Consider the following 12,505-nt stretch of genomic DNA (forward strand, 5'->3'; position numbering starts at 1 on the left):
TTCAGGATTATATGACGTCATATTTACTTGGATTTTATTTATAATTTTCACTTCAATTTATTTCATTGCCACAGTACGCTTATTTTTTTTTTTTTGTTTACGAGCGCTATTTTAAAAAACCCAGCAGGCTGACAGAGAATATAATTCGGCTGTCAGTGCGAGCTCACTTCCCCTGTGACCCGTGATAATCCGGTCTGAAAACGGCTATTACGGGACAAGATTTACTTATTGAGCTCGATTAATGACACAAACCTTTGGCGGGCACTATATAGGGTGTATAAATGATAGCTTTACTGTTTGGCCAATGGTTCTCGCCTATCGTTTTCTCAAGTCTGACCATTGAAAAATTCTTGCTAAACCTTTTGTTGTCCTAAAGACAACGCCGGTCAAGCTACCATCCGGCCGAAGACGTTCTTGCTCACAACGTTTAACAGAGTTACACTGATCGCTCAGAATATTTAGTAATTATCGACACACCTCCCAGACAAAGAAAAATTGTTCTCGACCCGCCCTCTGCCCGCATATCCAGAAACATATCTCCCGCCCAGTGACACTCGTTCACAGCCAGCTGATAAATCCACCCATCTGTCAAGAAATCACTTACAAACTTCTTTTCAAAAAAGAAGATTTGTTATCACCTCTGTCTTTGGGAGGTAAGCCCTTCTAAGCCGACGAATGTTTCCTTTCAATTACCATCAAGCCTCTGTTCTCAATGCATACAGACGTTACACTATAAATACGACTTGTACATCACCGGTTTAAGCAAGCTTGGAACACAATTACTTCTTTGAGTGTGCCATCTAAACGCACCTTGTAAATGGTAGAATGGGCGCAAATATTTACTGCGCACGTGCGCGTATATTTGTTATCATGAACAACTAGGCAATAAAGACAGAAAAACAAACACAATGGAAACAAATAACAAGTGAAAATAACAGCCAATATGTACTGAACATCAAACGTTCGAAGAGGTTTCTGACCAAGATAATGTTTGCTTGCAGTTTGTAATAAATGAATTAATTATCCACAATTGGGTCTCACTTGCATTGTGCACACAGGGGTGAATATTATATCTTCAATAAAAGAGAATGACATAAATATATATGAAGACTAATACCCTTTACTTAAGCAAATTAAAACGAGTACTGAAATTTCACGACACAGAAAGAATTACTGCTAGAGAGTTCAATAAACCGATAGATAATTGTATAACTTTGTCATTTCAGGATTCTACGGCCTCATATTTACTGGGGTTTTATAATTCTAACTTCAAATTGTTTCATGGCTGCTGTAGGCTCAGTTTTTTTGTTTACCAGCCCAGGTAAATGCGGGCTGCTAGATGAATGCATTCGGCTGTCCGGGCCGTGGGAATTCACCCAGGCCTCTTTTCTGTGACTCGTAACACTCCGGTCTGGAAACGACCATTGCCGAAGGAGATTTACTTACTTAGCGCCATTTATGACACAAACATTTGGGTGGGCGCTGTATGGAGCCTATATAATGATAGCTGTTCCTGTTTAATCAAGAGTTCGCCCCTCTCCCTACCTCAGCTCTGACCATTTAAAGATTCGTGCTGACCGTTTGATGCCCTCATCGACAACGCTGGTCAAGCTCTCTTGCGGCCGAAGATGTTCTTGCTCGCAACGTTTAACACAGTTGTGCTGGTCGCTTAGATGGTTGGTCCCTGCCTCAGTGACTAGCACAAAGAGGCAGGTAATGGAAAACCGCCATATCTCGAATTACGAAATCTGATTGGTTGAACCATGGGGTGCGGTCATTGGCCTTTAAATTTTACATGGAAGTAAACTAAAATTAGCAAAGCATCATAATGCTAACGTGGCTGGAATTTAACCAAGAGTTTAACGACCATACCTACAATGATTGAAATATTAGTAGCTACCAGACTAGAATAAAAAGCACACGACTAAAAGGGACGCACTATGTGCGGACATGCGCAATTAACAACTTTCAGGAGACCAAAAACCAGCACATTTCAAAATGGTGGTTTGCCTATACCTGCATCTTACGTGCTGCTTGTCTGGTCACGTGAGACCCTGTGATCGGCGAAGTCGCTTTGACTCTTTGGCAATAAATGACATTCCCCAGTGCTAATGAAAAAAGTGTCAACCATCAGCTCTCTGCCCGCGGATACAGAAACAAATCGCTCGCTAAGTGGCACGCGTGTCCTTTTTGGAATTTGGCAGCCCAGGCTAGGTTTTCCTGGCGATTGAACGCGTTACCTTTGAGTCTGCGCAGTAGTGAGTTAGTTTATGCCTGATTCCGGCCTTGGAAATGTTTGAACGGACGAAAATAGTTGCTGTGTACGTGTGCGTATATTTTTATCATGAAATTTTTTATCATGAAAAACCAGGCAAAAAGACAGAGAAATAAAAACAATGAAAACAAGGCAGTATTGCTGAAGGCAATGAGTACTTGGGCCGTGATAGAGTAATTTTGAGGACAATATACTAGTATACTACTATTCAAATATAGTCTTGAATTTCCTCCTGTCAATGAGGCATTTGATTAACTGGTTATTAAACGAAGCAATGGCATGACAACGGCAAAATATGTCTAGCAACTTTTGTGGAGTTTGAGGCAGGGGTTCTTTATTTATAGCGGGAATTGCTTAAACTCCTTAAATATTCAAATTACAGCAAATTTCTTTTGTTCTCGATGGTAGATGTCTAATATTTAGATGGGCATATTTAGATTTCTACCATTAGTTATCCCTATATACCAAAAATCGGACATCCAGCTCTATTGGCTTGCTCAGAATTAGATATGCGCATAATTAATGAGGTACAATATGTGGTGTCATAAGGTGTCCCATGATACCATTTATGAAGGGTGTAGCACTTGTGGTTACTGAGTTGTGGACAAATATATATATTTGAGGTCAAAGGTAATCGAGGTCACGTGACATTTTGTCAAAATAATTGTATTGCTAGGTTATTCCTATATACCAAAAATCAGACCTCCAGCTCTATTGGCGCGCTCAAAATTATATATGCGCATAATTAATGAGGTACAATATGTGGTGTCATAAGGTGTCTTATCATACCAAATATGAAGGATGTAGCACTTGTGGTTACTGAGTTGTGGACAAATATATATATTTGAGGTCAAAGGTCATTGAGGTCACGTCACATTTTGTCATAATAATTGTATTGCTAAGTTATTCCTATATACCAAAAATCAGACCTCTAGCTCTATTGGCTCGCTCAAAATAAGATATGCACATAATTAATGAGGTACAATATATGGTGTCATAAGGTGTCCTTTCATACCAAATATGAAGGGTGTAGCATTTGTGGTTACTGAGTTGTGGACAAATATGTATATTTGAGGTCAAAGGTCATTGAGGTCACGTGAAGTTTTGTCAAACAAATTATATTGTTAACTTATCCCTATATACCAGAAATCAGACCTCTTGCTCTATTGGGTCGCTCATAATTAGATATGCACATAATTAATGGAGTACAATATGTGGCATCATAAGGTGTCCCATCATACCAAATATGAAAGGTTTAGCACTTGTGGTTACTGAGTCATGGACAATAATGTATATTTGAGGTCAAAGGTCATCAAGGTCACATGATATTTTGTCAAAATGTCTGAGATATCTGCGTGAACCGATGGACTCACTGATGCACTCACTGACGGATATGAGCCAATCTATAAGCCCCCTGGACTTTATCCGTGGGGACAAAAAAACTGTGTCACTGCATCCTTTAGGCAATATGAATACGATGAGAAACTAAATTTTTATTTTTCTTGGCATCATACATGCGAGTCTATGGAGAACTGCCTTATACATGGGAGTCTATGGAGGTGTAAACTAAAAAGTCCTCTAACACGGCTAAATTTGATAGCATTGTGAAACAAATCGACGTGCATCTGTATGGGGTTGGGTACTGTAGGCGTGAACGGACGGACGGACGCACGGACATGACCAAACCTATAAGTCCCCTCGGACTTCGTCCGTGGTGATTAAAAACAACGCAACAGTTATTACAGCTACACCGGCGGTAGGTTCATATCCAGAGCCCCGTACGGTCTGCCGCCGTCGCTTGAAAACAATCTCATGCACCCGGCCATATGGGCAGCTGGCCGGATCACAGTCGCTCGAGAGCTATTCAGCTCTGGGACTATTCGCCCCATAGACGAGTACACAGAAGCGAGGTATTTCTCGCTTCTGTATACTCGTCTAGTCTATGGGGCGAATAGTCCCAGAGAGATGAATAGCTCTCGAGCGACTGTGGCCGGATGCATGACTTCCCGGAGAAGGCGAGCTGTCACGTTCAAGCTCAGGATTATTTGTCGATCAAATTTCAGTAAATTTACCTTACCTAGATGAAATTTTGTCTATAGGCTGAAATTTCGCCGAAGTTTGACAAAATTACATCGATTTTTCAGGATCATATGCGACATTTTTGAGTTTTGAGTGCAGACAGAAATAAGTTTTGAGGCAACATGGCTGCGACCCCATGTTGACCCCTAGCCCTGCGTACGATGCTATGTGCTACAGCTAACACACAGCATCGTACGCAGGGCCAGCGAGAGAGTTGCCGACATCGACGGTTATTTACGAGAAGTGAATAAAAGACTGTCATTTTTGGAAGCGATCGAGTAGCTGAGGTAGGCTGGGATACGACTTGGGCCCAAGAACGCTGAATTTCGGCAGTAATTTGGCTTTTTACGTCAAGTCCCAAAATGGATTTGAAGTCACCGACCCAACGTATGGGTCTTTGCAGGGCTGTGGTGAGCGGGGCGGTTAGCTGTAGCGGAACACACAGCATCGTACGCAGGGCTAGTTGACCCCCAAGTGAAAATGTGTTCGCGATCAAATCTTCCTATATTTTTTTCAGAATTTTCAACAAAATCATTGCTTCTTACATCTTTTGTAAAATATAAAATACTAAAATAAAACTGCGATGTGCCATGTCTCCAGATTTCTAAAATATCGTTCGTTGACCGTTCGACGCAAACTTGTGTTTGTGACGCAGTTGAAATTCAATACTGACCGCCAATAAATGAGACGAGATCAGTCTAGACATCCTCCAAATTATCCAACCATTCGCATTGGAGTTCAGCTCGCTTAGAGTATCATAACATTTTTCGGCCTTTTAGATCGACCCTAATATCTCCCATTTAGGAAATAAATACACAAGCTACCTCGACAAAACTTCGTGCACCATCCAAGACCAAACGCGCTACAAATCTGTCTTGACGTCATCATCTCCTTACATGGTAATCGGCATACCGTATTTTTTAGCAAAGGGGACACAGAATACGTCGGAGTATTCAGTTTCAAAACGTATTACATTGTGTGATGTTGTCAAAAAAAAGTCATGTTACTGCAGTGGTATAAATTACAAAACACAAAAGTTCAAATCAGTTTATTTTGGACTGGCTTTACCCAACATTTCATATTGTTTCTTATGCCAGATTTGACCACGTGCTTACTGGCGACCCCTTTTCATGCAAATTTTGTGTCAAATGATGTGTTCCCCTGGAAAAACAAACGTACGATTTCTAAATGAAGGAGGCGAAATTTGCCCTCAAGACTCGAAACCACCCCTTATGGGGTGTACCTAGCTATTTTTAACGAGCTTCTCGAATCTGCAGCTCTATTTCGAAATGATGGTCTGGTTTTCTCAGCTCAAGGATAAGTGTTCTCCATCGCTGTGGGCGTTACTATTCTCACCGGGGGTACAGTTTCCAGTCGTAATGTTTTTCATTGTGTCCGGGATATAAAACCTTTCCTTTTCAAACTTTCTCTTTGATTAACACTAATCCACATCTTGTCAGTGATTAAACATGTTTCAAGTTTAAATGTTAAATTCTGGTCTCGAGCCCTCCTGTTCGACCAAACCGAAATTACCCCTCCCACTTTGGCTCGTCCAGTGGGTGTAGCAAGGGTCGTGCCATCGCCTAGTAAACGGAGGGTGCATTAATTGTTGCATTTCGATGCACATTTTGATTATATTCAGAAGATTTTGTGGCAAAAACTCAGATAGAGAAGCATTTATATTCACATCTCACTTATTCAAGACTGGCTGAGAGCAGCACTTCCATTCAGTTAACATCATTACGCCATTTATTATGCCAAGAAAGATGAAGCCAATACATTTTGCCCTCCCTGGTCTCAGCCAGAAATGGTTATACCTTACAGTTTTTTCCCACGGAATGAAAACAAATGTACTTGGGCTGAGGCCCAAGTACAACAAGTAATAAGCGAGCATACGACCCTGTCACACTTTTACTGGACGTCGAATATTCGGAGAGGTTTGTGAACCTGACACTATTTGTTTTGCAATTTGTTATTAAAATGTTCTATTGTTCACAAATACGGTCTAACTTGACTAGCCAGGGTAATTATTACATCTGCAAATAAAAAGAGAATGACTCATAAAATATATATAAAGGTAATACCACTTTGCGAATTTCAGCAAAATTAAAACGAGTACTGAAATGTGACGAGAATTATTGCTTTGTTTGTCGTCAGAGAATTTTCAACTTTGTTCAATAAACTGGTTAATAATTGCAAAACTTTATACTTTCAGAATTGTTCAGCCTCATATTTACTGTTTTTTATTAATAGTTCTACTCTGAAATTGCATGGCTAGTGTAAGCTTAGTTTGTCAAGCAGTCGTAAGACGGATTGGAAGAAATGTTAATTCATGCAAAGTTTTTCATATCACCCGATTTCCTGGCTTCTCTTTGCTCCTACATTGAAGACTCCAAAAACAATTCAACTCCTCCCGGGCTGTGTCAAAATTTCTGAAATTTTTACATTATATTCTCTGAATAACAAAATGACTGATGTCTCGTTTCTGTGGCACTGAAGTTCTTACAATTTGATAAGAGGCATTATAATTTTGCTTATCATGATTGTAATCACGTTTTAAGTGTCAGTCTTTCAAACCCTGCCATTTATAATAAGGAGAGACGAGGCAAAATAAAATAGTTGTTTTAGCTGCATATTCTCTTGTTTCAAATGAAATATTAAAATTTCAGAGAAATAGTAACTCGTTCTCGACCTAAATAAATGTTTATCATAAATATCGAAATCGAAATTTTCAAATCAAAGTAAACTTTTACTGCCATACTAAACATTAGATTCTCTCTCTTTTGAAAATATCTAATATGACGGGTTTTCCTTGTCATCTTTGATAGGAAATATTCCTTTGAAAAAAGTGTGTTCGTTTAGTGTGGCACCACCTGAAGCAAGCTTGGAGCGCCGTCACTTTTTTGAGTGTGCCATCTAAACACAAATGTTTGAATGGACGCAACTATTTCCTGCGTAGGTGTGCGTATATTTTATTATCATAAAAGTCAATAAAGGCAGAAAAAACAAACACAACGAAAACAAATAACAAGCGAAAACAACAGCCCAATCACACTTTTACTGGACACCGAATGTTCGAAGACGCATGTGACCCAGACACTGTCTGTTTTTTTTCAGTTTGTTATAAATGATATTATAATTATTCATGAATTAGGTCTCACCTGACTTGCCAGGATTAAAATAACATGTGCATTGTGAAAGCAAAGTACTCATAAAAAATATATGTATCCGGGGTAAAATAAAACATTTAAGGCAAATTAAAACGAGTAACGAAATGTCACGACACAGAAATAATTATTGCTTGATAGTCGTCAGAGAGTTTTCAACTCCGTTCGATAAAAGAGGTTAATAACTGTAAAACTTTGCATTTCAGGATTTTATGGCCTTATAATTACTGGGATTTTATTATAATTCTAACTTAAATTCTTTCATGGCTACTGTGGGCTCAGCTTTTTGTTCACCAGCCCTGGTAAAAGTACCCAACGGGCTGCAAGCTGAAGGAATTCGGCTGTCCTTGCGAGCTCACTTCCTCTCTGTGACTCAAGTTCTCTACACTAGAAGAGGCCATTGCCAAAGGATAAATAAAAGCGTGACTTATGATACAAACCTTGAGGCGGGCGCTGTAAAATGTGTATAATGATAGTTGTTCATGTTTAGTCAAGATTTGCCATTCTCCCTACCTCAACTTTGACCTTTAAACATTTGATGTCCTAAACGACAACGCTGATCAAGCTCTCTTGCGGATGAAGACGTTCTTGCTCGCAACGTTTATTAGAGTTTTGCTTGTCTCTTAGACTCTTGAGCAATAAATGACATCCCCGGTGCAAATGAGAAAATTGACCGAGACCCGGTCTGTGCCCTTGGATACAGAAACAAATCGCCCGCCAAGTGTCACGAGGTTGCAGCCGGTTGAAAATTCTCCTATCTACCAACAAATTGCTCACAATCAATTTTTTTTATAATACGAAAACATTCTTATCACCTCTGATTTTGGTAGGTGAGCCCTTCTAAGCCGATGAATGTTTCCTTTCAACTACCATCAAGCCTTTGTTCTCAGTGCATACAGACGTAACACTGAAAATACGACTTATACATTTACCGGTTTAAGCAAGTTTAGAGCGCAATTATTTCTTTGACTGTGTCTTGGAAATGCTTGAATGGACGAAAATATTTGCTGCGTACGTGTGCGTATAGTTGTTATGACGAATAACCCGGCAAAAGGACAGAAAAATAAAGACAATGAAAACAAACAATATGGCCCCATCACATTTTTACTGGATATCGAACATTCGGAGATGTTTGTGAACCTGACACTGTTTTATTCGGCAATTTGTTATTAATGGTACTATTGCTCACAAATACGGTCTCACTTGACTTGCCAGGGTAATTATTACATATGCAAATAAAAAGATAATGACTCATAAAAAATATATATAAAGGGTAAAACAACTTTGCAAATTTCAGCAAAATAAAAAGGGCGCTGAAATGTGACAACACAAAAAAATTATCGCTTTGTTTGTCTTCAGAGAATTTTCAACTTTGTTCAATCAATTCACTGGTTAATGATTGGAAACGTTATAATTTCAGAATTGTTCGACCTCGTATTTACTGCGGTTTTGATTTATAATTCTAACTTCAAATTGTTGCATGGCTACTGTAAGCTCAGTTTTTTTTTGTTTACAAGCATTGGTAAAAGTACCCAGCGGGCTGCCAGAAGAGAAAATTTGGCTGTCCGTGCGATCCCAGTCCTTCTCTGTGACTCGCGACACTCCAGTCTGGAAACGACCATTGCCGAAAAAGATTTATTTACGAAGCTCTGACCATTTAAAGATTCTTGCTGACCGTTTAATGTCCTTGACGACAACGCCGGTCAAGCTCTCTGGCAGCCAAGGAAGTTCTTACTCAAACTGTTCAGAGGGTTGTACTTATTATCAGACTCTTCAGCAATACCGAGGGGGTTTGTGACCCAGACACTGTCTGTTTTTCAGTTTGTTATAAATGATATTAAAATTGTTCATGAATTAGGTCTCACCTGACTTGCCAGGATTAAAATAACATGGGCATTGTGAAAGCAAAGTACTCATAAAAATATATGTATCCAGGGTAAACAAAAAACGTTTAAGGCAAATTAAAACGAGTACTGAAATGTCACGACACAGAAAGAATTATTGCTTTGATAGTCGTCAGTGAGTTTTCAACTCCAGCCCTGGTAAAAGTGTCCAGTGGGCTGTTAGTGGAGAGAATTCGGCTGTCCGCGCGTGCGAGCTCACTTCATCCGTGTGACTCGTGACAATTCGGTCTGTAAACGTCCATTGCCGGACGAGATTTATTTTATTTAGCGCCATTTTTGACAAAAACATGAGGCGGGCGCTGTATGGAGCCTATATAATGATAGCTGTTCCTGTTTAATCAAGAGTTCGCCCCTCTCCCTACCTCAGCTCTGACCATTTAAAGATTCGTGCTGACCGTTTGATGCCATCATCGACAACGCTGGTCAAGCTCTCTTGCGGCCGAAGATGTTCTTGCTCGCAACGTTTAACACAGTTGTGCTGGTCGCTTAGATGGTTGGTCCCTGCCTCAGTGACTAGCACAAAGAGGCAGGTAATGGAAAACCGACATAAATCGAATTACGAAATCTGATCGGTTGAACCATGGAGTGCAGTCATTGGCCTTTAAGTTTTACTTTGAAGTAAAGCTAAAATTAGCAAAGCTTCATGATGCGAACGTGGCAGGAATTTAACCAAGAGTTTAACGTCCATATCTACTGGTATTGAATATTGGCAGCTACCAGACTAGAATAAAAAGCACGCGACAAAAAAGGGACGCACTATGTGCGGACATGCGCAATTAACAACTTTCAGGAGACCAAAAACCAGCACATTTCAAAATGGTGGTTTGCCTATACCTGCATCTTACGTGCTGCTTGTCTGGTCACGTGAGACCCTGTGATCGGCGAAGTCGCTTTGACTCTTTGGCAATAAATGACATTCCCCAGTGCTAATGAGAAAATTGTCCACCACCCGCTCTTTGCCCGCGGATACAGAAACAAATCGCCCGCCAAGTGGCACGCGTTTACAGCCGGCTGAAAAATTCACCCAACTGCCAACAAATCGCTTATAATCAATTTTTCACAATAAGAAAGCATTCTTATCACCTCTGACTTAGGGAGGTGGGCCCTAGACTTGGTTCAAGTCGATAAATAAAAAAAAATAAAAAGTCATTTATAATAGTTTCTCTTGTGTCTCTCCTATTTCATACAAATATTTTTGGAATTTTGGCAGCCCAGGCTAGGTTTTCCTGGCAATTGAACGCGTTACCTTTGAGTCTGCGCAGTAGTGAGTTAGTTTATGCTGTATAGCCGTTTGCCAAGCTCATTGCGTTCACCCACTCAAGCATTACATTTGAACACAGAACGCAAATCATTGCGTTCTCCCTACTAAAACATTCACAAATAACAGACTTGAACCAAATCTAGGTGAACCCCTCTATAGTAAGCCGATGAATGTTTCGGCCTTTCATCCACCATCAGGCCTCTGCTTTCAATATGTACCGGCGTTACACTATAAATAATACTTATACAATAACTGGTTTAAGCACGTTTGGAGCGCAATTACATATTTGACTGTGTCATCTCAACGCTCCTTGGAAATGTTTGAATGGACGAAAATAGTTGCTGTGTACGATATTGGTTATCATGGAAACCACAGGGTACACGGGCTTGTTGTTTATTTGTGTCTGTTTGTTTGTTTGTGTGTATGTTTGTGTTTGTTTATTTGTTATTTTTAATAAAATAACAGCGAAAAGCTGTTTTGTTAATATTTGTCAATAAAGAGCAGTTTATTTGTTTATTTGTTTGTTTATTTATTGTTTGTTTGTTTGTTTGTTGATACGTATTTCCGATGGTTAGGGTTAGGGTTAGGCTTAAGTTAGGGTTAGGCTTAGGCTTAGGCTTAGGCTTAAGTTAGGGTTAGGGTTAGGGTTAGGCTTATTCACTCCCTCTATATATTCAGACAAGGGGAGCAACTGGGATTCCAACATCTGTATTTTCAAGTCAAGAAAAACACACCAAATAAATGCCGGACAATTGAAATATTGGTTTTGTGGCAGCATCATGTCCTGTACTTTCCACACCTATCCTTTAATTGGATGGAAAGGGCGAAAATCGGCGATATTTAGCATCTTTCTCCTTTGATTCATACAGTTTGTACGGCAAAACGTAAGTGTCACACTTTGGCGGGTTAGTACGTCAGTGAAATTCAAATCTGACCAATCAGATAGCTTGTTAGCCCTGCCTTGGCCCGAACTGGAGACGTTACCGTTGTGGGGCTCGAACCAGGATGATTTTACTTTGGCGCATTTTGCCATGTTCATTTTCCCTTTACGAATCGTCGACAACTTTGTATGCCGCAACATTCACTTTGGTCTTATGAGAAGAAGGTTCCACTAGAGTACTTCAACTATACATCTGTGCGAAACGCACTCATTTCCACATGAGCGTAAACGCGGAAGTAAACAAATACAGAGAGACTGTCGCCACGCCACGGTTGAATTTCCGCGGCTGGAAAGTTGTTCTTGGTATTGGTTCAATTCTAATAGTTTTCTAGCTATCGAAAGTAAACTACGGGCAGTAACCTTCCAACTACGAACAATACTGTACTCGTCCGAGTATACTATAAGCCCCCGGTTCGGCAACACTGAACGGTGGTAAAAACTGTGGAGGGGCTCGAGCATCCCATTTTTTTCTGCCACGGTCGCTTAACTTATGCTAATTTTATGCACGATTTTTTCAACTCCTCTGGATGTGTCTATCGCTTTGCAAATCAACTTTATCCAAAGGTATTGATTACACAATCTCTGAATACACAAGTGACATTTTGGTAAAATTTCAGCGTCGAAAAAAACCCAAAGTTGAAACAAAGACGTCATGTACATGTATGCTGCTGATCTGAGTGTATGTGAACTGGCATGGCATGCATATTGCCTACACGGAAAGGCAACTGAATATTCCTGTATCAAACCGTATACATCTTGTAAAAACAACAACATAGCAGTGATTGTAATAGTCACCAGGAAAAAAAGCTTCACAAATGAAAGGATAATTGCTTCAAACAAAAGCAACTGCATGTTCACATGAAAACAGACATCGTGGCC

This window comes from Ptychodera flava (genome assembly GCF_041260155.1).
Source record: "Ptychodera flava strain L36383 chromosome 23 unlocalized genomic scaffold, AS_Pfla_20210202 Scaffold_23__1_contigs__length_28996876_pilon, whole genome shotgun sequence".
Classification (NCBI taxonomy): domain Eukaryota; kingdom Metazoa; phylum Hemichordata; class Enteropneusta; family Ptychoderidae; genus Ptychodera; species Ptychodera flava.